The sequence below is a fragment of the Scomber scombrus genome, chromosome 22, assembly GCF_963691925.1.
Source record: "Scomber scombrus chromosome 22, fScoSco1.1, whole genome shotgun sequence".
In the NCBI taxonomy this organism is placed as follows: Eukaryota; Metazoa; Chordata; class Actinopteri; order Scombriformes; family Scombridae; genus Scomber; species Scomber scombrus.
In genome coordinates, this window is record NC_084991.1 from 2,902,592 (window position 1) to 2,921,528 (window position 18,937).

Here is an 18,937-nt window from a genome sequence, read left to right on the forward strand (position 1 = left end):
AAATGGGGAGGGAAGGTAGTTGTGGCCGAGTGGTCAAGGCGATGGACTTGAAATCCATTGGGGTTTCCCCGCGCAGGTTCGAATCCTGTCAACTACGGAAACCTCAACCTTTGCTCGTTCCTTCCTTCCTTCATCACTGTGTCAGATGGACGTGTGTTGTTGAAGTGAAGTGTTACACCCAAATGTGTGTGGTTTCTGAAAATTGCTGGAATTGAGCAGTGCTTCCATTGCAAATGCCAGTCTGGCATTGTAGACTGTGATTTAGTAAAAATTATAGCACTTATGGCAAGTGCTGTTATGTGTTCATCATTTGTGCTGGCGTTGAAAGTGGGCTTTTCAAGGCATTGGTGGTATAGTGGCGAGCATAGCTGCTTCCCAAGCAGTTGACCCGGGTTCGATTCCCGGCCAATGCATGATGTGAAGAATCAGCTGTGCCATCTGGTCATCTACGGGGGAAATGAGAAGTTCTTTTAAATAAGTTGCAGTACACAGAGCACTGGCCACTAGATCGTCAGGGAGCCACCAGTGCGGCGAAGGATGAAACAACTGAAGATCACCCGTGACACAAAATTGGCTATGTTAGACCAAGTTACGGGCTTGGCTATATAAGAAGCAATCTCATGCCAACTCATGCCACCTCTCGCTTTCCCTGACCGGGAATCGAACCCGGGCCGCGGCGGTGAGAGCGCCGAATCCTAGCCACTAGACCATCAGGGAACCATGACCTGGGGGGGGGAAGGATGACACAACTGAAATCGTACACTGTGATCAACCTGACACAAAACTGGACGAGTTCGACCAAATAACTGCCATGGCTACATAAATAGCAATCCCACTTCATGCCACCTCCGCTTTCCCTGACCGGGAATCGAACCCGGGCCGCGGCGGTGAGAGCGCCGAATCCTTGCCACTAGACCATCAGGGAACCATGACCTGGGTGGGGGAGGATGACACAACTGAAATCGTACACTGTGATCAACCTGACACAAAACTGGACGAGTTCGACCAAATAACTGCCATGGCTACATAAGTAGCAATCCCACTTCATGCCAGCTCCGCTTTCCCTGACCGGGAATCGAACCCGGGCCGCGGCGGTGAGAGCGCCGAATCCTAGCCACTAGACCATCAGGGAAACCTGACCTGGGTGGGGGAGGATGACACAAGTGAAATCGTACACTGTGATCAACCTGACACAAAACTGGACGAGTTCGACCAAATAACTGCCATGGCTACATAAGTAGCAATCCCACTTCATGCCACCTCCGCTTTCCCTGACCGGGAATCGAACCCGGGCCGCGGCGGTGAGAGCGCCGAATCCTAGCCACTAGACCATCAGGGAACCATGACCTGGGTGGGGAAGGTTGACACAACTGAAATCGTACACTGTGATCAACCTGACACAAAACTGGACGAGTTCGACCAAATAACTGCCATGGCTACATAATCCCACTTCATGCCACCTCCGCTTTCCCTGACCGGGAATCGAACCCGGGCCGCGGCGGTGAAAGCGCCAAATCCTAGCCACTAGACCATCAGGGACCCGCGTTTCCCAGACTGGAAGAAACATTTTCAATCAAAATTTGTGCTCATAGAAAAGATGTTCCACAAGGTTCAAAATCTAGGGGCTGTCCCACTTAGCATGCTTGTAACTGATATTGCAATGGCTGTGATATATTGTTATTCCCATATTTACTGCAGCCTTTTTTTTATCCAATTGGGCTGGCATTGCAAACATGGTCCTTTAAAACCCCTTAAATTGGCTGAACCCATTGAAAATGGGGAGGGAAGGTAGTTGTGGCCGAGTGGTCAAGGCGATGGACTTGAAATCCATTGGGGTTTCCCCGCGCAGGTTCGAATCCTGTCAACTACGGAAACCTCAACCTTTGCTCGTTCCTTCCTTCCTTCATCACTGTGTCAGATGGACGTGTGTTGTTGAAGTGAAGTGTTACACCCAAATGTGTGTGGTTTCTGAAAATTGCTGGAATTGAGCAGTGCTTCCATTGCAAATGCCAGTCTGGCATTGTAGACTGTGATTTAGTAAAAATTATAGCACTTATGGCAAGTGCTGTTATGTGTTCATCATTTGTGCTGGCGTTGAAAGTGGGCTTTTCAAGGCATTGGTGGTATAGTGGCGAGCATAGCTGCTTCCCAAGCAGTTGACCCGGGTTCGATTCCCGGCCAATGCATGATGTGAAGAATCAGCTGTGCCATCTGGTCATCTACGGGGGAAATGAGAAGTTCTTTTAAATAAGTTGCAGTACACAGAGCACTGGCCACTAGATCGTCAGGGAGCCACCAGTGCGGCGAAGGATGAAACAACTGAAGATCACCCGTGACACAAAATTGGCTATGTTAGACCAAGTTACGGGCTTGGCTATATAAGAAGCAATCTCATGCCAACTCATGCCACCTCTCGCTTTCCCTGACCGGGAATCGAACCCGGGCCGCGGCGGTGAGAGCGCCGAATCCTAGCCACTAGACCATCAGGGAACCATGACCTGGGGGGGGGAAGGATGACACAACTGAAATCGTACACTGTGATCAACCTGACACAAAACTGGACGAGTTCGACCAAATAACTGCCATGGCTACATAAATAGCAATCCCACTTCATGCCACCTCCGCTTTCCCTGACCGGGAATCGAACCCGGGCCGCGGCGGTGAGAGCGCCGAATCCTTGCCACTAGACCATCAGGGAACCATGACCTGGGTGGGGGAGGATGACACAACTGAAATCGTACACTGTGATCAACCTGACACAAAACTGGACGAGTTCGACCAAATAACTGCCATGGCTACATAAGTAGCAATCCCACTTCATGCCAGCTCCGCTTTCCCTGACCGGGAATCGAACCCGGGCCGCGGCGGTGAGAGCGCCGAATCCTAGCCACTAGACCATCAGGGAAACCTGACCTGGGTGGGGGAGGATGACACAAGTGAAATCGTACACTGTGATCAACCTGACACAAAACTGGACGAGTTCGACCAAATAACTGCCATGGCTACATAAGTAGCAATCCCACTTCATGCCACCTCCGCTTTCCCTGACCGGGAATCGAACCCGGGCCGCGGCGGTGAGAGCGCCGAATCCTAGCCACTAGACCATCAGGGAACCATGACCTGGGTGGGGAAGGTTGACACAACTGAAATCGTACACTGTGATCAACCTGACACAAAACTGGACGAGTTCGACCAAATAACTGCCATGGCTACATAATCCCACTTCATGCCACCTCCGCTTTCCCTGACCGGGAATCGAACCCGGGCCGCGGCGGTGAAAGCGCCAAATCCTAGCCACTAGACCATCAGGGACCCGCGTTTCCCAGACTGGAAGAAACATTTTCAATCAAAATTTGTGCTCATAGAAAAGATGTTCCACAAGGTTCAAAATCTAGGGGCTGTCCCACTTAGCATGCTTGTAACTGATATTGCAATGGCTGTGATATATTGTTATTCCCATATTTACTGCAGCCTTTTTTTTATCCAATTGGGCTGGCATTGCAAACATGGTCCTTTAAAACCCCTTAAATTGGCTGAACCCATTGAAAATGGGGAGGGAAGGTAGTTGTGGCCGAGTGGTCAAGGCGATGGACTTGAAATCCATTGGGGTTTCCCCGCGCAGGTTCGAATCCTGTCAACTACGGAAACCTCAACCTTTGCTCGTTCCTTCCTTCCTTCATCACTGTGTCAGATGGACGTGTGTTGTTGAAGTGAAGTGTTACACCCAAACGTGTGTGGTTTCTGAAAATTGCTGGAATTGAGCAGTGCTTTCATTGCAAATGCCAGTCTGGTATTGTAGACTGTGATTTAGTGAAAATTCTAGCACTTATGGCAAGTGCTGTTATGTGTTCATCATTTGTGCTGGCGTTGAAAGTGGGCTTTTCAAGGCATTGGTGGTATAGTGGCGAGCATAGCTGCTTCCCAAGCAGTTGACCCGGGTTCGATTCCCGGCCAATGCATGATGTGAAGAATCAGCTGTGCCATCTGGTCATCTACGGGGGAAATGAGAAGTTCTTTTAAATAAGTTGCAGTACACAGAGCACTGGCCACTAGATCGTCAGGGAGCCACCAGTGCGGCGAAGGATGAAACAACTGAAGATCACCCGTGACACAAAATTGGCTATGTTAGACCAAGTTACGGGCTTGGCTATATAAGAAGCAATCTCATGCCAACTCATGCCACCTCTCGCTTTCCCTGACCGGGAATCGAACCCGGGCCGCGGCGGTGAGAGCGCCGAATCCTAGCCACTAGACCATCAGGGAAGCATGACTTGGGGGGGGGAAGGATGACACAACTGAAATCGTACACTGTGATCAACCTGACACAAAACTGGACGAGTTCGACCAAATAACTGCCATGGCTACATAAGTAGCAATCCCACTTCATGCCACCTCCGCTTTCCCTGACCGGGAATCGAACCCGGGCCGCGGCGGTGAGAGCGCCGAATCCTAGCCACTAGACCATCAGGGAACCATGACCTGGGTGGGGGAGGATGACACAACTGAAATCGTACACTGTGATCAACCTGACACAAAACTGGACGAGTTCGACCAAATAACTGCCATGGCTACATAAGTAGCAATCCCACTTCATGCCAGCTCCGCTTTCCCTGACCGGGAATCGAACCCGGGCCGCGGCGGTGAGAGCGCCGAATCCTAGCCACTAGACCATCAGGGAAACATGACCTGGGTGGGGGAGGATGACACAAGTGAAATCGTACACTGTGATCAACCTGACACAAAACTGGACGAGTTCGACCAAATAACTGCCATGGCTACATAAGTAGCAATCCAACTTCATGCCACCTCCGCTTTCCCTGACCGGGAATCGAACCCGGGCCGCGGCGGTGAGAGCGCCGAATCCTAGCCACTAGACCATCAGGGAACCATGACCTGGGTGGGGAAGGATGACACAAGTGAAATCGTACACTGTGATCAACCTGACACAAAACTGGACGAGTTCGACCAAATAACTGCCATGGCTACATAATCCCACTTCATGCCACCTCCGCTTTCCCTGACCGGGAATCGAACCCGGGCCGCGGCGGTGAAAGCGCCAAATCCTAGCCACTAGACCATCAGGGACCCGCGTTTCCCAGACTGGAAGAAACATCTTCAATCAAAATTTGTGCTCATAGAAAAGATGTTCCACAAGGTTCAAAATCTAGGGGCTGTCCCACTTAGCATGTTTGTAACTGATATTGCAATGGCTGTGATATATTGTTATTCCCATATTTACTGCAGCCTTTTTTTTATCCAATTGGGCTGGCATTGCAAACATGGTCCTTTAAAACCCCTTAAATTGGCTGAACCCATTGAAAATGGGGAGGGAAGGTAGTTGTGGCCGAGTGGTCAAGGCGATGGACTTGAAATCCATTGGGGTTTCCCCGCGCAGGTTCGAATCCTGTCAACTACGGAAACCTCAACCTTTGCTCGTTCCTTCCTTCCTTCATCACTGTGTCAGATGGACGTGTGTTGTTGAAGTGAAGTGTTACACCCAAATGTGTGTGGTTTCTGAAAATTGCTGGAATTGAGCAGTGCTTCCATTGCAAATGCCAGTCTGGCATTGTAGACTGTGATTTAGTAAAAATTATAGCACTTATGGCAAGTGCTGTTATGTGTTCATCATTTGTGCTGGCGTTGAAAGTGGGCTTTTCAAGGCATTGGTGGTATAGTGGCGAGCATAGCTGCTTCCCAAGCAGTTGACCCGGGTTCGATTCCCGGCCAATGCATGATGTGAAGAATCAGCTGTGCCATCTGGTCATCTACGGGGGAAATGAGAAGTTCTTTTAAATAAGTTGCAGTACACAGAGCACTGGCCACTAGATCGTCAGGGAGCCACCAGTGCGGCGAAGGATGAAACAACTGAAGATCACCCGTGACACAAAATTGGCTATGTTAGACCAAGTTACGGGCTTGGCTATATAAGAAGCAATCTCATGCCAACTCATGCCACCTCTCGCTTTCCCTGACCGGGAATCGAACCCGGGCCGCGGCGGTGAGAGCGCCGAATCCTAGCCACTAGACCATCAGGGAACCATGACCTGGGGGGGGAAGGATGACACAACTGAAATCGTACACTGTGATCAACCTGACACAAAACTGGACGAGTTCGACCAAATAACTGCCATGGCTACATAAATAGCAATCCCACTTCATGCCACCTCCGCTTTCCCTGACCGGGAATCGAACCCGGGCCGCGGCGGTGAGAGCGCCGAATCCTTGCCACTAGACCATCAGGGAACCATGACCTGGGTGGGGGAGGATGACACAACTGAAATCGTACACTGTGATCAACCTGACACAAAACTGGACGAGTTCGACCAAATAACTGCCATGGCTACATAAGTAGCAATCCCACTTCATGCCAGCTCCGCTTTCCCTGACCGGGAATCGAACCCGGGCCGCGGCGGTGAGAGCGCCGAATCCTAGCCACTGGACCATCAGGGAAACATGACCTGGGTGGGGGAGGATGACACAAGTGAAATCGTACACTGTGATCAACCTGACACAAAACTGGACGAGTTCGACCAAATAACTGCCATGGCTACATAATCCCACTTCATGCCACCTCCGCTTTCCCTGACCGGGAATCGAACCCGGGCCGCGGCGGTGAAAGCGCCAAATCCTAGCCACTAGACCATCAGGGACCCGCGTTTCCCAGACTGGAAGAAACATCTTCAATCAAAATTTGTGCTCATAGAAAAGATGTTCCACAAGGTTCAAAATCTAGGGGCTGTCCCACTTAGCATGCTTGTAACTGATATTGCAATGGCTGTGATATATTGTTATTCCCATATTTACTGCAGCCTTTTTTTTATCCAATTGGGCTGGCATTGCAAACATGGTCCTTTAAAACCCCTTAAATTGGCTGAACCCATTGAAAATGGGGAGGGAAGGTAGTTGTGGCCGAGTGGTCAAGGCGATGGACTTGAAATCCATTGGGGTTTCCCCGCGCAGGTTCGAATCCTGTCAACTACGGAAACCTCAACCTTTGCTCGTTCCTTCCTTCCTTCATCACTGTGTCAGATGGACGTGTGTTGTTGAAGTGAAGTGTTACACCCAAACGTGTGTGGTTTCTGAAAATTGCTGGAATTGAGCAGTGCTTTCATTGCAAATGCCAGTCTGGTATTGTAGACTGTGATTTAGTAAAAATTCTAGCACTTATGGCAAGTGCTGTTATGTGTTCATCATTTGTGCTGGCGTTGAAAGTGGGCTTTTCAAGGCATTGGTGGTATAGTGGCGAGCATAGCTGCTTCCCAAGCAGTTGACCCGGGTTCGATTCCCGGCCAATGCATGATGTGAAGAATCAGCTGTGCCATCTGGTCATCTACGGGGGAAATGAGAAGTTCTTTTAAATAAGTTGCAGTACACAGAGCACTGGCCACTAGATCGTCAGGGAGCCACCAGTGCGGCGAAGGATGAAACAACTGAAGATCACCCGTGACACAAAATTGGCTATGTTAGACCAAGTTACGGGCTTGGCTATATAAGAAGCAATCTCATGCCAACTCATGCCACCTCTCGCTTTCCCTGACCGGGAATCGAACCCGGGCCGCGGCGGTGAGAGCGCCGAATCCTAGCCACTAGACCATCAGGGAAGCATGACTTGGGGGGGGGAAGGATGACACAACTGAAATCGTACACTGTGATCAACCTGACACAAAACTGGACGAGTTCGACCAAATAACTGCCATGGCTACATAAGTAGCAATCCCACTTCATGCCACCTCCGCTTTCCCTGACCGGGAATCGAACCCGGGCCGCGGCGGTGAGAGCGCCGAATCCTAGCCACTAGACCATCAGGGAACCATGACCTGGGTGGGGGAGGATGACACAACTGAAATCGTACACTGTGATCAACCTGACACAAAACTGGACGAGTTCGACCAAATAACTGCCATGGCTACATAAGTAGCAATCCCACTTCATGCCAGCTCCGCTTTCCCTGACCGGGAATCGAACCCGGGCCGTGGCGGTGAGAGCGCCGAATCCTAGCCACTAGACCATCAGGGAAACCTGACCTGGGTGGGGGAGGATGACACAACTGAAATCGTACACTGTGATCAACCTGACACAAAACTGGACGAGTTCGACCAAATAACTGCCATGGCTACATAAGTAGCAATCCCACTTCATGCCAGCTCCGCTTTCCCTGACCGGGAATCGAACCCGGGCCGCGGCGGTGAGAGCGCCGAATCCTAGCCACTAGACCATCAGGGAAACATGACCTGGGTGGGGGAGGATGACACAAGTGAAATCGTACACTGTGATCAACCTGACACAAAACTGGACGAGTTCGACCAAATAACTGCCATGGCTACATAAGTAGCAATCCCACTTCATGCCACCTCTCGCTTTCCCTGACCGGGAATCGAACCCGGGCCGCGGCGGTGAGAGCGCCGAATCCTAGCCACTAGACCATCAGGGAACCATGACCTGGGTGGGGAAGGTTGACACAACTGAAATCGTACACTGTGATCAACCTGACACAAAACTGGACGAGTTCGACCAAATAACTGCCATGGCTACATAATCCCACTTCATGCCACCTCCGCTTTCCCTGACCGGGAATCGAACCCGGGCCGCGGCGGTGAAAGCGCCAAATCCTAGCCACTAGACCATCAGGGACCCGCGTTTCCCAGACTGGAAGAAACATCTTCAATCAAAATTTGTGCTCATAGAAAAGATGTTCCACAAGGTTCAAAATCTAGGGGCTGTCCCACTTAGCATGTTTGTAACTGATATTGCAATGGCTGTGATATATTGTTATTCCCATATTTACTGCAGCCTTTTTTTTATCCAATTGGGCTGGCATTGCAAACATGGTCCTTTAAAACCCCTTAAATTGGCTGAACCCATTGAAAATGGGGAGGGAAGGTAGTTGTGGCCGAGTGGTCAAGGCGATGGACTTGAAATCCATTGGGGTTTCCCCGCGCAGGTTCGAATCCTGTCAACTACGGAAACCTCAACCTTTGCTCGTTCCTTCCTTCCTTCATCACTGTGTCAGATGGACGTGTGTTGTTGAAGTGAAGTGTTACACCCAAACGTGTGTGGTTTCTGAAAATTGCTGGAATTGAGCAGTGCTTCCATTGCAAATGCCAGTCTGGCATTGTAGACTGTGATTTAGTAAAAATTCTAGCACTTATGGCAAGTGCTGTTATGTGTTCATCATTTGTGCTGGCGTTGAAAGTGGGCTTTTCAAGGCATTGGTGGTATAGTGGCGAGCATAGCTGCTTCGCAAGCAGTTGACCCGGGTTCAATTCCCGGCCAATGCATGATGTGAAGAATCAGCTGTGCCATCTGGTCATCTACGGGGGAAATGAGAAGTTCTTTTAAATAAGTTGCAGTACACAGAGCACTGGCCACTAGATCGTCAGGGAGCCACCAGTGCGGCGAAGGATGAAACAACTGAAGATCACCCGTGACACAAAATTGGCTATGTTAGACCAAGTTACGGGCTTGGCTATATAAGAAGCAATCTCATGCCAACTCATGGCACCTCTCGCTTTCCCTGACCGGGAATCGAACCCGGGCCGCGGCGGTGAGAGCGCCGAATCCTAGCCACTAGACCATCAGGGAACCATGACCTGGGGGGGGAAGGATGACACAACTGAAATCGTACACTGTGATCAACCTGACACAAAACTGGACGAGTTCGACCAAATAACTGCCATGGCTACATAAGTAGCAATCCCACTTCATGCCACCTCCGCTTTCCCTGACCGGGAATCGAACCCGGGCCGCGGCGGTGAGAGCGCCGAATCCTAGCCACTAGACCATCAGGGAACCATGACCTGGGTGGGGAAGGTTGACACAACTGAAATCGTACACTGTGATCAACCTGACACAAAACTGGACGAGTTCGACCAAATAACTGCCATGGCTACATAATCCCACTTCATGCCACCTCCGCTTTCCCTGACCGGGAATCGAACCCGGGCCGCGGCGGTGAAAGCGCCAAATCCTAGCCACTAGACCATCAGGGACCCGCGTTTCCCAGACTGGAAGAAACATCTTCAATCAAAATTTGTGCTCATAGAAAAGATGTTCCACAAGGTTCAAAATCTAGGGGCTGTCCCACTTAGCATGCTTGTAACTGATATTGCAATGGCTGTGATATATTGTTATTCCCATATTTACTGCAGCCTTTTTTTTATCCAATTGGGCTGGCATTGCAAACATGGTCCTTTAAAACCCCTTAAATTGGCTGAACCCATTGAAAATGGGGAGGGAAGGTAGTTGTGGCCGAGTGGTCAAGGCGATGGACTTGAAATCCATTGGGGTTTCCCCGCGCAGGTTCGAATCCTGTCAACTACGGAAACCTCAACCTTTGCTCGTTCCTTCCTTCCTTCATCACTGTGTCAGATGGACGTGTGTTGTTGAAGTGAAGTGTTACACCCAAACGTGTGTGGTTTCTGAAAATTGCTGGAATTGAGCAGTGCTTTCATTGCAAATGCCAGTCTGGCATTGTAGACTGTGATTTAGTAAAAATTCTAGCACTTATGGCAAGTGCTGTTATGTGTTCATCATTTGTGCTGGCGTTGAAAGTGGGCTTTTCAAGGCATTGGTGGTATAGTGGCGAGCATAGCTGCTTCCCAAGCAGTTGACCCGGGTTCGATTCCCGGCCAATGCATGATGTGAAGAATCAGCTGTGCCATCTGGTCATCTACGGGGGAAATGAGAAGTTCTTTTAAATAAGTTGCAGTACACAGAGCACTGGCCACTAGATCGTCAGGGAGCCACCAGTGCGGCGAAGGATGAAACAACTGAAGATCACCCGTGACACAAAATTGGCTATGTTAGACCAAGTTACGGGCTTGGCTATATAAGAAGCAATCTCATGCCAACTCATGCCACCTCTCGCTTTCCCTGACCGGGAATCGAACCCGGGCCGCGGCGGTGAGAGCGCCGAATCCTAGCCACTAGACCATCAGGGAACCATGACCTGGGGGGGGAAGGATGACACAACTGAAATCGTACACTGTGATCAACCTGACACAAAACTGGACGAGTTCGACCAAATAACTGCCATGGCTACATAAATAGCAATCCCACTTCATGCCACCTCCGCTTTCCCTGACCGGGAATCGAACCCGGGCCGCGGCGGTGAGAGCGCCGAATCCTTGCCACTAGACCATCAGGGAACCATGACCTGGGTGGGGGAGGATGACACAACTGAAATCGTACACTGTGATCAACCTGACACAAAACTGGACGAGTTCGACCAAATAACTGCCATGGCTACATAAGTAGCAATCCCACTTCATGCCAGCTCCGCTTTCCCTGACCGGGAATCGAACCCGGGCCGCGGCGGTGAGAGCGCCGAATCCTAGCCACTGGACCATCAGGGAAACATGACCTGGGTGGGGGAGGATGACACAAGTGAAATCGTACACTGTGATCAACCTGACACAAAACTGGACGAGTTCGACCAAATAACTGCCATGGCTACATAATCCCACTTCATGCCACCTCCGCTTTCCCTGACCGGGAATCGAACCCGGGCCGCGGCGGTGAAAGCGCCAAATCCTAGCCACTAGACCATCAGGGACCCGCGTTTCCCAGACTGGAAGAAACATCTTCAATCAAAATTTGTGCTCATAGAAAAGATGTTCCACAAGGTTCAAAATCTAGGGGCTGTCCCACTTAGCATGCTTGTAACTGATATTGCAATGGCTGTGATATATTGTTATTCCCATATTTACTGCAGCCTTTTTTTTATCCAATTGGGCTGGCATTGCAAACATGGTCCTTTAAAACCCCTTAAATTGGCTGAACCCATTGAAAATGGGGAGGGAAGGTAGTTGTGGCCGAGTGGTCAAGGCGATGGACTTGAAATCCATTGGGGTTTCCCCGCGCAGGTTCGAATCCTGTCAACTACGGAAACCTCAACCTTTGCTCGTTCCTTCCTTCCTTCATCACTGTGTCAGATGGACGTGTGTTGTTGAAGTGAAGTGTTACACCCAAACGTGTGTGGTTTCTGAAAATTGCTGGAATTGAGCAGTGCTTTCATTGCAAATGCCAGTCTGGTATTGTAGACTGTGATTTAGTAAAAATTCTAGCACTTATGGCAAGTGCTGTTATGTGTTCATCATTTGTGCTGGCGTTGAAAGTGGGCTTTTCAAGGCATTGGTGGTATAGTGGCGAGCATAGCTGCTTCCCAAGCAGTTGACCCGGGTTCGATTCCCGGCCAATGCATGATGTGAAGAATCAGCTGTGCCATCTGGTCATCTACGGGGGAAATGAGAAGTTCTTTTAAATAAGTTGCAGTACACAGAGCACTGGCCACTAGATCGTCAGGGAGCCACCAGTGCGGCGAAGGATGAAACAACTGAAGATCACCCGTGACACAAAATTGGCTATGTTAGACCAAGTTACGGGCTTGGCTATATAAGAAGCAATCTCATGCCAACTCATGCCACCTCTCGCTTTCCCTGACCGGGAATCGAACCCGGGCCGCGGCGGTGAGAGCGCCGAATCCTAGCCACTAGACCATCAGGGAAGCATGACTTGGGGGGGGGAAGGATGACACAACTGAAATCGTACACTGTGATCAACCTGACACAAAACTGGACGAGTTCGACCAAATAACTGCCATGGCTACATAAGTAGCAATCCCACTTCATGCCACCTCCGCTTTCCCTGACCGGGAATCGAACCCGGGCCGCGGCGGTGAGAGCGCCGAATCCTAGCCACTAGACCATCAGGGAACCATGACCTGGGTGGGGGAGGATGACACAACTGAAATCGTACACTGTGATCAACCTGACACAAAACTGGACGAGTTCGACCAAATAACTGCCATGGCTACATAAGTAGCAATCCCACTTCATGCCAGCTCCGCTTTCCCTGACCGGGAATCGAACCCGGGCCGTGGCGGTGAGAGCGCCGAATCCTAGCCACTAGACCATCAGGGAAACCTGACCTGGGTGGGGGAGGATGACACAACTGAAATCGTACACTGTGATCAACCTGACACAAAACTGGACGAGTTCGACCAAATAACTGCCATGGCTACATAAGTAGCAATCCCACTTCATGCCAGCTCCGCTTTCCCTGACCGGGAATCGAACCCGGGCCGCGGCGGTGAGAGCGCCGAATCCTAGCCACTAGACCATCAGGGAAACATGACCTGGGTGGGGGAGGATGACACAAGTGAAATCGTACACTGTGATCAACCTGACACAAAACTGGACGAGTTCGACCAAATAACTGCCATGGCTACATAAGTAGCAATCCCACTTCATGCCACCTCCGCTTTCCCTGACCGGGAATCGAACCCGGGCCGCGGCGGTGAGAGCGCCGAATCCTAGCCACTAGACCATCAGGGAACCATGACCTGGGTGGGGAAGGTTGACACAACTGAAATCGTACACTGTGATCAACCTGACACAAAACTGGACGAGTTCGACCAAATAACTGCCATGGCTACATAATCCCACTTCATGCCACCTCCGCTTTCCCTGACCGGGAATCGAACCCGGGCCGCGGCGGTGAAAGCGCCAAATCCTAGCCACTAGACCATCAGGGACCCGCGTTTCCCAGACTGGAAGAAACATCTTCAATCAAAATTTGTGCTCATAGAAAAGATGTTCCACAAGGTTCAAAATCTAGGGGCTGTCCCACTTAGCATGTTTGTAACTGATATTGCAATGGCTGTGATATATTGTTATTCCCATATTTACTGCAGCCTTTTTTTTATCCAATTGGGCTGGCATTGCAAACATGGTCCTTTAAAACCCCTTAAATTGGCTGAACCCATTGAAAATGGGGAGGGAAGGTAGTTGTGGCCGAGTGGTCAAGGCGATGGACTTGAAATCCATTGGGGTTTCCCCGCGCAGGTTCGAATCCTGTCAACTACGGAAACCTCAACCTTTGCTCGTTCCTTCCTTCCTTCATCACTGTGTCAGATGGACGTGTGTTGTTGAAGTGAAGTGTTACACCCAAACGTGTGTGGTTTCTGAAAATTGCTGGAATTGAGCAGTGCTTCCATTGCAAATGCCAGTCTGGCATTGTAGACTGTGATTTAGTAAAAATTCTAGCACTTATGGCAAGTGCTGTTATGTGTTCATCATTTGTGCTGGCGTTGAAAGTGGGCTTTTCAAGGCATTGGTGGTATAGTGGCGAGCATAGCTGCTTCCCAAGCAGTTGACCCGGGTTCGATTCCCGGCCAATGCATGATGTGAAGAATCAGCTGTGCCATCTGGTCATCTACGGGGGAAATGAGAAGTTCTTTTAAATAAGTTGCAGTACACAGAGCACTGGCCACTAGATCGTCAGGGAGCCACCAGTGCGGCGAAGGATGAAACAACTGAAGATCACCCGTGACACAAAATTGGCTATGTTAGACCAAGTTACGGGCTTGGCTATATAAGAAGCAATCTCATGCCAACTCATGGCACCTCTCGCTTTCCCTGACCGGGAATCGAACCCGGGCCGCGGCGGTGAGAGCGCCGAATCCTAGCCACTAGACCATCAGGGAACCATGACCTGGGGGGGGAAGGATGACACAACTGAAATCGTACACTGTGATCAACCTGACACAAAACTGGACGAGTTCGACCAAATAACTGCCATGGCTACATAAGTAGCAATCCCACTTCATGCCACCTCCGCTTTCCCTGACCGGGAATCGAACCCGGGCCGCGGCGGTGAGAGCGCCGAATCCTAGCCACTAGACCATCAGGGAACCATGACCTGGGTGGGGAAGGTTGACACAACTGAAATCGTACACTGTGATCAACCTGACACAAAACTGGACGAGTTCGACCAAATAACTGCCATGGCTACATAATCCCACTTCATGCCACCTCCGCTTTCCCTGACCGGGAATCGAACCCGGGCCGCGGCGGTGAAAGCGCCAAATCCTAGCCACTAGACCATCAGGGACCCGCGTTTCCCAGACTGGAAGAAACATCTTCAATCAAAATTTGTGCTCATAGAAAAGATGTTCCACAAGGTTCAAAATCTAGGGGCTGTCCCACTTAGCATGCTTGTAACTGATATTGCAATGGCTGTGATATATTGTTATTCCCATATTTACTGCAGCCTTTTTTTTATCCAATTGGGCTGGCATTGCAAACATGGTCCTTTAAAACCCCTTAAATTGGCTGAACCCATTGAAAATGGGGAGGGAAGGTAGTTGTGGCCGAGTGGTCAAGGCGATGGACTTGAAATCCATTGGGGTTTCCCCGCGCAGGTTCGAATCCTGTCAACTACGGAAACCTCAACCTTTGCTCGTTCCTTCCTTCCTTCATCACTGTGTCAGATGGACGTGTGTTGTTGAAGTGAAGTGTTACACCCAAACGTGTGTGGTTTCTGAAAATTGCTGGAATTGAGCAGTGCTTTCATTGCAAATGCCAGTCTGGCATTGTAGACTGTGATTTAGTAAAAATTCTAGCACTTATGGCAAGTGCTGTTATGTGTTCATCATTTGTGCTGGCGTTGAAAGTGGGCTTTTCAAGGCATTGGTGGTATAGTGGCGAGCATAGCTGCTTCCCAAGCAGTTGACCCGGGTTCGATTCCCGGCCAATGCATGATGTGAAGAATCAGCTGTGCCATCTGGTCATCTACGGGGGAAATGAGAAGTTCTTTTAAATAAGTTGCAGTACACAGAGCACTGGCCACTAGATCGTCAGGGAGCCACCAGTGCGGCGAAGGATGAAACAACTGAAGATCACCCGTGACACAAAATTGGCTATGTTAGACCAAGTTACGGGCTTGGCTATATAAGAAGCAATCTCATGCCAACTCATGCCACCTCTCGCTTTCCCTGACCGGGAATCGAACCCGGGCCGCGGCGGTGAGAGCGCCGAATCCTAGCCACTAGACCATCAGGGAAGCATGACTTGGGGGGGGGGAAGGATGACACAACTGAAATCGTACACTGTGATCAACCTGACACAAAACTGGACGAGTTCGACCAAATAACTGCCATGGCTACATAAGTAGCAATCCCACTTCATGCCACCTCCGCTTTCCCTGACCGGGAATCGAACCCGGGCCGCGGCGGTGAGAGCGCCGAATCCTAGCCACTAGACCATCAGGGAACCATGACCTGGGTGGGGGAGGATGACACAACTGAAATCGTACACTGTGATCAACCTGACACAAAACTGGACGAGTTCGACCAAATAACTGCCATGGCTACATAAGTAGCAATCCCACTTCATGCCAGCTCCGCTTTCCCTGACCGGGAATCGAACCCGGGCCGTGGCGGTGAGAGCGCCGAATCCTAGCCACTAGACCATCAGGGAAACCTGACCTGGGTGGGGGAGGATGACACAACTGAAATCGTACACTGTGATCAACCTGACACAAAACTGGACGAGTTCGACCAAATAACTGCCATGGCTACATAAGTAGCAATCCCACTTCATGCCAGCTCCGCTTTCCCTGACCGGGAATCGAACCCGGGCCGCGGCGGTGAGAGCGCCGAATCCTAGCCACTAGACCATCAGGGAAACATGACCTGGGTGGGGGAGGATGACACAAGTGAAATCGTACACTGTGATCAACCTGACACAAAACTGGACGAGTTCGACCAAATAACTGCCATGGCTACATAAGTAGCAATCCCACTTCATGCCACCTCCGCTTTCCCTGACCGGGAATCGAACCCGGGCCGCGGCGGTGAGAGCGCCGAATCCTAGCCACTAGACCATCAGGGAACCATGACCTGGGTGGGGAAGGTTGACACAACTGAAATCGTACACTGTGATCAACCTGACACAAAACTGGACGAGTTCGACCAAATAACTGCCATGGCTACATAATCCCACTTCATGCCACCTCCGCTTTCCCTGACCGGGAATCGAACCCGGGCCGCGGCGGTGAAAGCGCCAAATCCTAGCCACTAGACCATCAGGGACCCGCGTTTCCCAGACTGGAAGAAACATCTTCAATCAAAATTTGTGCTCATAGAAAAGATGTTCCACAAGGTTCAAAATCTAGGGGCTGTCCCACTTAGCATGTTTGTAACTGATATTGCAATGGCTGTGATATATTGTTATTCCCATATTTACTGCAGCCTTTTTTTTATCCAATTGGGCTGGCATTGCAAACATGGTCCTTTAAAACCCCTTAAATTGGCTGAACCCATTGAAAATGGGGAGGGAAGGTAGTTGTGGCCGAGTGGTCAAGGCGATGGACTTGAAATCCATTGGGGTTTCCCCGCGCAGGTTCGAATCCTGTCAACTACGGAAACCTCAACCTTTGCTCGTTCCTTCCTTCCTTCATCACTGTGTCAGATGGACGTGTGTTGTTGAAGTGAAGTGTTACACCCAAACGTGTGTGGTTTCTGAAAATTGCTGGAATTGAGCAGTGCTTCCATTGCAAATGCCAGTCTGGCATTGTAGACTGTGATTTAGTAAAAATTCTAGCACTTATGGCAAGTGCTGTTATGTGTTCATCATTTGTGCTGGCGTTGAAAGTGGGCTTTTCAAGGCATTGGTGGTATAGTGGCGAGCATAGCTGCTTCCCAAGCAGTTGACCCGGGTTCGATTCCCGGCCAATGCATGATGTGAAGAATCAGCTGTGCCATCTGGTCATCTACGGGGGAAATGAGAAGTTCTTTTAAATAAGTTGCAGTACACAGAGCACTGGCCACTAGATCGTCAGGGAGCCACCAGTGCGGCGAAGGATGAAACAACTGAAGATCACCCGTGACACAAAATTGGCTATGTTAGACCAAGTTACGGGCTTGGCTATATAAGAAGCAATCTCATGCCAACTCATGGCACCTCTCGCTTTCCCTGACCGGGAATCGAACCCGGGCCGCGGCGGTGAGAGCGCCGAATCCTAGCCACTAGACCATCAGGGAACCATGACCTGGGGGGGGAAGGATGACACAACTGAAATCGTACACTGTGATCAACCTGACACAAAACTGGACGAGTTCGACCAAATAACTGCCATGGCTACATAAGTAGCAATCCCACTTCATGCCACCTCCGCTTTCCCTGACCGGGAATCGAACCCGGGCCGCGGCGGTGAGAGCGCCGAATCCTAGCCACTAGACCATCAGGGAACCATGACCTGGGTGGGGAAGGTTGACACAACTGAAATCGTACACTGTGATCAACCTGACACAAAACTGGACGAGTTCGACCAAATAACTGCCATGGCTACATAATCCCACTTCATGCCACCTCCGCTTTCCCTGACCGGGAATCGAACCCGGGCCGCGGCGGTGAAAGCGCCAAATCCTAGCCACTAGACCATCAGGGACCCGCGTTTCCCAGACTGGAAGAAACATCTTCAATCAAAATTTGTGCTCATAGAAAAGATGTTCCACAAGGTTCAAAATCTAGGGGCTGTCCCACTTAGCATGCTTGTAACTGATATTGCAATGGCTGTGATATATTGTTATTCCCATATTTACTGCAGCCTTTTTTTTATCCAATTGGGCTGGCATTGCAAACATGGTCCTTTAAAACCCCTTAAATTGGCTGAACCCATTGAAAATGGGGAGGGAAGGTAGTTGTGGCCGAGTGGTCAAGGCGATGGACTTGAAATCCATTGGGGTTTCCCCGCGCAGGTTCGAATCCTGTCAACTACGGAAACCTCAACCTTTGCTCGTTCCTTCCTTCCTTCATCACTGTGTCAGATGGACGTGTGTTGTTGAAGTGAAGTGTTACACCCAAACGTGTGTGGTTTCTGAAAATTGCTGGAATTGAGCAGTGCTTTCATTGCAAATGCCAGTCTGGCATTGTAGACTGTGATTTAGTAAAAATTCTAGCACTTATGGCAAGTGCTGTTATGTGTTCATCATTTGTGCTGGCGTTGAAAGTGGGCTTTTCAAGGCATTGGTGGTATAGTGGCGAGCATAGCTGCTTCCCAAGCAGTTGACCCGGGTTCGATTCCCGGCCAATGCATGATGTGAAGAATCAGCTGTGCCATCTGGTCATCTACGGGGGAAATGAGAAGTTCTTTT

General features: G+C 50.3%; 61 non-coding genes across 61 annotated transcripts; 24 read left to right on the forward strand and 37 right to left on the reverse strand.

The window, feature by feature from the left end:
• Positions 1-15: 15 nt before the first annotated feature.
• trnas-uga (transfer RNA serine (anticodon UGA)) lies at positions 16-97 on the forward strand. Its single transcript has one exon. It is a non-coding gene; the product is annotated as a tRNA-Ser (tRNA).
• A 244-nt stretch (positions 98-341) lies between these two features.
• trnag-ccc (transfer RNA glycine (anticodon CCC)) lies at positions 342-413 on the forward strand. Its single transcript has one exon. It is a non-coding gene; the product is annotated as a tRNA-Gly (tRNA).
• A 232-nt stretch (positions 414-645) lies between these two features.
• Positions 646-717, reverse strand: trnae-cuc (transfer RNA glutamic acid (anticodon CUC)). Its single transcript has one exon. It is a non-coding gene; the product is annotated as a tRNA-Glu (tRNA).
• A 136-nt stretch (positions 718-853) lies between these two features.
• trnae-cuc (transfer RNA glutamic acid (anticodon CUC)) lies at positions 854-925 on the reverse strand. The gene has a single exon. It is a non-coding gene; the product is annotated as a tRNA-Glu (tRNA).
• Positions 926-1,060: 135 nt separating this feature from the next.
• On the reverse strand, positions 1,061-1,132 carry trnae-cuc (transfer RNA glutamic acid (anticodon CUC)). Its single transcript has one exon. It is a non-coding gene; the product is annotated as a tRNA-Glu (tRNA).
• Positions 1,133-1,267: 135 nt separating this feature from the next.
• trnae-cuc (transfer RNA glutamic acid (anticodon CUC)) lies at positions 1,268-1,339 on the reverse strand. Its single transcript has one exon. It is a non-coding gene; the product is annotated as a tRNA-Glu (tRNA).
• Positions 1,340-1,467: 128 nt separating this feature from the next.
• trnae-uuc (transfer RNA glutamic acid (anticodon UUC)) lies at positions 1,468-1,539 on the reverse strand. The gene has a single exon. It is a non-coding gene; the product is annotated as a tRNA-Glu (tRNA).
• Positions 1,540-1,788: 249 nt separating this feature from the next.
• Positions 1,789-1,870, forward strand: trnas-uga (transfer RNA serine (anticodon UGA)). Its single transcript has one exon. It is a non-coding gene; the product is annotated as a tRNA-Ser (tRNA).
• Positions 1,871-2,114: 244 nt separating this feature from the next.
• trnag-ccc (transfer RNA glycine (anticodon CCC)) lies at positions 2,115-2,186 on the forward strand. Its single transcript has one exon. It is a non-coding gene; the product is annotated as a tRNA-Gly (tRNA).
• Positions 2,187-2,418: 232 nt separating this feature from the next.
• trnae-cuc (transfer RNA glutamic acid (anticodon CUC)) lies at positions 2,419-2,490 on the reverse strand. The gene has a single exon. It is a non-coding gene; the product is annotated as a tRNA-Glu (tRNA).
• Positions 2,491-2,626: 136 nt separating this feature from the next.
• On the reverse strand, positions 2,627-2,698 carry trnae-cuc (transfer RNA glutamic acid (anticodon CUC)). Its single transcript has one exon. It is a non-coding gene; the product is annotated as a tRNA-Glu (tRNA).
• Positions 2,699-2,833: 135 nt separating this feature from the next.
• On the reverse strand, positions 2,834-2,905 carry trnae-cuc (transfer RNA glutamic acid (anticodon CUC)). The gene has a single exon. It is a non-coding gene; the product is annotated as a tRNA-Glu (tRNA).
• Positions 2,906-3,040: 135 nt separating this feature from the next.
• trnae-cuc (transfer RNA glutamic acid (anticodon CUC)) lies at positions 3,041-3,112 on the reverse strand. Its single transcript has one exon. It is a non-coding gene; the product is annotated as a tRNA-Glu (tRNA).
• Positions 3,113-3,240: 128 nt separating this feature from the next.
• Positions 3,241-3,312, reverse strand: trnae-uuc (transfer RNA glutamic acid (anticodon UUC)). The gene has a single exon. It is a non-coding gene; the product is annotated as a tRNA-Glu (tRNA).
• Positions 3,313-3,561: 249 nt separating this feature from the next.
• On the forward strand, positions 3,562-3,643 carry trnas-uga (transfer RNA serine (anticodon UGA)). Its single transcript has one exon. It is a non-coding gene; the product is annotated as a tRNA-Ser (tRNA).
• A 244-nt stretch (positions 3,644-3,887) lies between these two features.
• Positions 3,888-3,959, forward strand: trnag-ccc (transfer RNA glycine (anticodon CCC)). Its single transcript has one exon. It is a non-coding gene; the product is annotated as a tRNA-Gly (tRNA).
• Positions 3,960-4,191: 232 nt separating this feature from the next.
• trnae-cuc (transfer RNA glutamic acid (anticodon CUC)) lies at positions 4,192-4,263 on the reverse strand. The gene has a single exon. It is a non-coding gene; the product is annotated as a tRNA-Glu (tRNA).
• A 136-nt stretch (positions 4,264-4,399) lies between these two features.
• Positions 4,400-4,471, reverse strand: trnae-cuc (transfer RNA glutamic acid (anticodon CUC)). The gene has a single exon. It is a non-coding gene; the product is annotated as a tRNA-Glu (tRNA).
• Positions 4,472-4,606: 135 nt separating this feature from the next.
• Positions 4,607-4,678, reverse strand: trnae-cuc (transfer RNA glutamic acid (anticodon CUC)). Its single transcript has one exon. It is a non-coding gene; the product is annotated as a tRNA-Glu (tRNA).
• Positions 4,679-4,813: 135 nt separating this feature from the next.
• trnae-cuc (transfer RNA glutamic acid (anticodon CUC)) lies at positions 4,814-4,885 on the reverse strand. Its single transcript has one exon. It is a non-coding gene; the product is annotated as a tRNA-Glu (tRNA).
• Positions 4,886-5,013: 128 nt separating this feature from the next.
• Positions 5,014-5,085, reverse strand: trnae-uuc (transfer RNA glutamic acid (anticodon UUC)). Its single transcript has one exon. It is a non-coding gene; the product is annotated as a tRNA-Glu (tRNA).
• A 249-nt stretch (positions 5,086-5,334) lies between these two features.
• On the forward strand, positions 5,335-5,416 carry trnas-uga (transfer RNA serine (anticodon UGA)). Its single transcript has one exon. It is a non-coding gene; the product is annotated as a tRNA-Ser (tRNA).
• Positions 5,417-5,660: 244 nt separating this feature from the next.
• trnag-ccc (transfer RNA glycine (anticodon CCC)) lies at positions 5,661-5,732 on the forward strand. The gene has a single exon. It is a non-coding gene; the product is annotated as a tRNA-Gly (tRNA).
• Positions 5,733-5,964: 232 nt separating this feature from the next.
• On the reverse strand, positions 5,965-6,036 carry trnae-cuc (transfer RNA glutamic acid (anticodon CUC)). The gene has a single exon. It is a non-coding gene; the product is annotated as a tRNA-Glu (tRNA).
• A 135-nt stretch (positions 6,037-6,171) lies between these two features.
• trnae-cuc (transfer RNA glutamic acid (anticodon CUC)) lies at positions 6,172-6,243 on the reverse strand. Its single transcript has one exon. It is a non-coding gene; the product is annotated as a tRNA-Glu (tRNA).
• Positions 6,244-6,378: 135 nt separating this feature from the next.
• trnae-cuc (transfer RNA glutamic acid (anticodon CUC)) lies at positions 6,379-6,450 on the reverse strand. Its single transcript has one exon. It is a non-coding gene; the product is annotated as a tRNA-Glu (tRNA).
• A 128-nt stretch (positions 6,451-6,578) lies between these two features.
• On the reverse strand, positions 6,579-6,650 carry trnae-uuc (transfer RNA glutamic acid (anticodon UUC)). Its single transcript has one exon. It is a non-coding gene; the product is annotated as a tRNA-Glu (tRNA).
• Positions 6,651-6,899: 249 nt separating this feature from the next.
• trnas-uga (transfer RNA serine (anticodon UGA)) lies at positions 6,900-6,981 on the forward strand. The gene has a single exon. It is a non-coding gene; the product is annotated as a tRNA-Ser (tRNA).
• A 244-nt stretch (positions 6,982-7,225) lies between these two features.
• trnag-ccc (transfer RNA glycine (anticodon CCC)) lies at positions 7,226-7,297 on the forward strand. Its single transcript has one exon. It is a non-coding gene; the product is annotated as a tRNA-Gly (tRNA).
• Positions 7,298-7,529: 232 nt separating this feature from the next.
• trnae-cuc (transfer RNA glutamic acid (anticodon CUC)) lies at positions 7,530-7,601 on the reverse strand. Its single transcript has one exon. It is a non-coding gene; the product is annotated as a tRNA-Glu (tRNA).
• Positions 7,602-7,737: 136 nt separating this feature from the next.
• Positions 7,738-7,809, reverse strand: trnae-cuc (transfer RNA glutamic acid (anticodon CUC)). Its single transcript has one exon. It is a non-coding gene; the product is annotated as a tRNA-Glu (tRNA).
• A 342-nt stretch (positions 7,810-8,151) lies between these two features.
• Positions 8,152-8,223, reverse strand: trnae-cuc (transfer RNA glutamic acid (anticodon CUC)). The gene has a single exon. It is a non-coding gene; the product is annotated as a tRNA-Glu (tRNA).
• A 136-nt stretch (positions 8,224-8,359) lies between these two features.
• Positions 8,360-8,431, reverse strand: trnae-cuc (transfer RNA glutamic acid (anticodon CUC)). Its single transcript has one exon. It is a non-coding gene; the product is annotated as a tRNA-Glu (tRNA).
• Positions 8,432-8,559: 128 nt separating this feature from the next.
• On the reverse strand, positions 8,560-8,631 carry trnae-uuc (transfer RNA glutamic acid (anticodon UUC)). Its single transcript has one exon. It is a non-coding gene; the product is annotated as a tRNA-Glu (tRNA).
• Positions 8,632-8,880: 249 nt separating this feature from the next.
• trnas-uga (transfer RNA serine (anticodon UGA)) lies at positions 8,881-8,962 on the forward strand. Its single transcript has one exon. It is a non-coding gene; the product is annotated as a tRNA-Ser (tRNA).
• Positions 8,963-9,206: 244 nt separating this feature from the next.
• On the forward strand, positions 9,207-9,278 carry trnaa-cgc (transfer RNA alanine (anticodon CGC)). Its single transcript has one exon. It is a non-coding gene; the product is annotated as a tRNA-Ala (tRNA).
• A 232-nt stretch (positions 9,279-9,510) lies between these two features.
• trnae-cuc (transfer RNA glutamic acid (anticodon CUC)) lies at positions 9,511-9,582 on the reverse strand. Its single transcript has one exon. It is a non-coding gene; the product is annotated as a tRNA-Glu (tRNA).
• Positions 9,583-9,717: 135 nt separating this feature from the next.
• trnae-cuc (transfer RNA glutamic acid (anticodon CUC)) lies at positions 9,718-9,789 on the reverse strand. The gene has a single exon. It is a non-coding gene; the product is annotated as a tRNA-Glu (tRNA).
• Positions 9,790-9,917: 128 nt separating this feature from the next.
• On the reverse strand, positions 9,918-9,989 carry trnae-uuc (transfer RNA glutamic acid (anticodon UUC)). Its single transcript has one exon. It is a non-coding gene; the product is annotated as a tRNA-Glu (tRNA).
• Positions 9,990-10,238: 249 nt separating this feature from the next.
• trnas-uga (transfer RNA serine (anticodon UGA)) lies at positions 10,239-10,320 on the forward strand. The gene has a single exon. It is a non-coding gene; the product is annotated as a tRNA-Ser (tRNA).
• Positions 10,321-10,564: 244 nt separating this feature from the next.
• On the forward strand, positions 10,565-10,636 carry trnag-ccc (transfer RNA glycine (anticodon CCC)). The gene has a single exon. It is a non-coding gene; the product is annotated as a tRNA-Gly (tRNA).
• Positions 10,637-10,868: 232 nt separating this feature from the next.
• trnae-cuc (transfer RNA glutamic acid (anticodon CUC)) lies at positions 10,869-10,940 on the reverse strand. The gene has a single exon. It is a non-coding gene; the product is annotated as a tRNA-Glu (tRNA).
• Positions 10,941-11,075: 135 nt separating this feature from the next.
• trnae-cuc (transfer RNA glutamic acid (anticodon CUC)) lies at positions 11,076-11,147 on the reverse strand. Its single transcript has one exon. It is a non-coding gene; the product is annotated as a tRNA-Glu (tRNA).
• A 135-nt stretch (positions 11,148-11,282) lies between these two features.
• Positions 11,283-11,354, reverse strand: trnae-cuc (transfer RNA glutamic acid (anticodon CUC)). The gene has a single exon. It is a non-coding gene; the product is annotated as a tRNA-Glu (tRNA).
• Positions 11,355-11,482: 128 nt separating this feature from the next.
• On the reverse strand, positions 11,483-11,554 carry trnae-uuc (transfer RNA glutamic acid (anticodon UUC)). The gene has a single exon. It is a non-coding gene; the product is annotated as a tRNA-Glu (tRNA).
• A 249-nt stretch (positions 11,555-11,803) lies between these two features.
• trnas-uga (transfer RNA serine (anticodon UGA)) lies at positions 11,804-11,885 on the forward strand. Its single transcript has one exon. It is a non-coding gene; the product is annotated as a tRNA-Ser (tRNA).
• Positions 11,886-12,129: 244 nt separating this feature from the next.
• trnag-ccc (transfer RNA glycine (anticodon CCC)) lies at positions 12,130-12,201 on the forward strand. Its single transcript has one exon. It is a non-coding gene; the product is annotated as a tRNA-Gly (tRNA).
• Positions 12,202-12,433: 232 nt separating this feature from the next.
• Positions 12,434-12,505, reverse strand: trnae-cuc (transfer RNA glutamic acid (anticodon CUC)). The gene has a single exon. It is a non-coding gene; the product is annotated as a tRNA-Glu (tRNA).
• A 136-nt stretch (positions 12,506-12,641) lies between these two features.
• Positions 12,642-12,713, reverse strand: trnae-cuc (transfer RNA glutamic acid (anticodon CUC)). The gene has a single exon. It is a non-coding gene; the product is annotated as a tRNA-Glu (tRNA).
• A 749-nt stretch (positions 12,714-13,462) lies between these two features.
• On the reverse strand, positions 13,463-13,534 carry trnae-uuc (transfer RNA glutamic acid (anticodon UUC)). The gene has a single exon. It is a non-coding gene; the product is annotated as a tRNA-Glu (tRNA).
• Positions 13,535-13,783: 249 nt separating this feature from the next.
• trnas-uga (transfer RNA serine (anticodon UGA)) lies at positions 13,784-13,865 on the forward strand. Its single transcript has one exon. It is a non-coding gene; the product is annotated as a tRNA-Ser (tRNA).
• A 244-nt stretch (positions 13,866-14,109) lies between these two features.
• trnag-ccc (transfer RNA glycine (anticodon CCC)) lies at positions 14,110-14,181 on the forward strand. The gene has a single exon. It is a non-coding gene; the product is annotated as a tRNA-Gly (tRNA).
• Positions 14,182-14,820: 639 nt separating this feature from the next.
• Positions 14,821-14,892, reverse strand: trnae-uuc (transfer RNA glutamic acid (anticodon UUC)). The gene has a single exon. It is a non-coding gene; the product is annotated as a tRNA-Glu (tRNA).
• A 249-nt stretch (positions 14,893-15,141) lies between these two features.
• trnas-uga (transfer RNA serine (anticodon UGA)) lies at positions 15,142-15,223 on the forward strand. Its single transcript has one exon. It is a non-coding gene; the product is annotated as a tRNA-Ser (tRNA).
• A 244-nt stretch (positions 15,224-15,467) lies between these two features.
• Positions 15,468-15,539, forward strand: trnag-ccc (transfer RNA glycine (anticodon CCC)). The gene has a single exon. It is a non-coding gene; the product is annotated as a tRNA-Gly (tRNA).
• A 1,262-nt stretch (positions 15,540-16,801) lies between these two features.
• Positions 16,802-16,873, reverse strand: trnae-uuc (transfer RNA glutamic acid (anticodon UUC)). The gene has a single exon. It is a non-coding gene; the product is annotated as a tRNA-Glu (tRNA).
• A 249-nt stretch (positions 16,874-17,122) lies between these two features.
• Positions 17,123-17,204, forward strand: trnas-uga (transfer RNA serine (anticodon UGA)). The gene has a single exon. It is a non-coding gene; the product is annotated as a tRNA-Ser (tRNA).
• A 244-nt stretch (positions 17,205-17,448) lies between these two features.
• trnag-ccc (transfer RNA glycine (anticodon CCC)) lies at positions 17,449-17,520 on the forward strand. The gene has a single exon. It is a non-coding gene; the product is annotated as a tRNA-Gly (tRNA).
• A 639-nt stretch (positions 17,521-18,159) lies between these two features.
• trnae-uuc (transfer RNA glutamic acid (anticodon UUC)) lies at positions 18,160-18,231 on the reverse strand. Its single transcript has one exon. It is a non-coding gene; the product is annotated as a tRNA-Glu (tRNA).
• Positions 18,232-18,480: 249 nt separating this feature from the next.
• On the forward strand, positions 18,481-18,562 carry trnas-uga (transfer RNA serine (anticodon UGA)). The gene has a single exon. It is a non-coding gene; the product is annotated as a tRNA-Ser (tRNA).
• Positions 18,563-18,806: 244 nt separating this feature from the next.
• On the forward strand, positions 18,807-18,878 carry trnag-ccc (transfer RNA glycine (anticodon CCC)). Its single transcript has one exon. It is a non-coding gene; the product is annotated as a tRNA-Gly (tRNA).
• Positions 18,879-18,937: the final 59 nt, after the last annotated feature.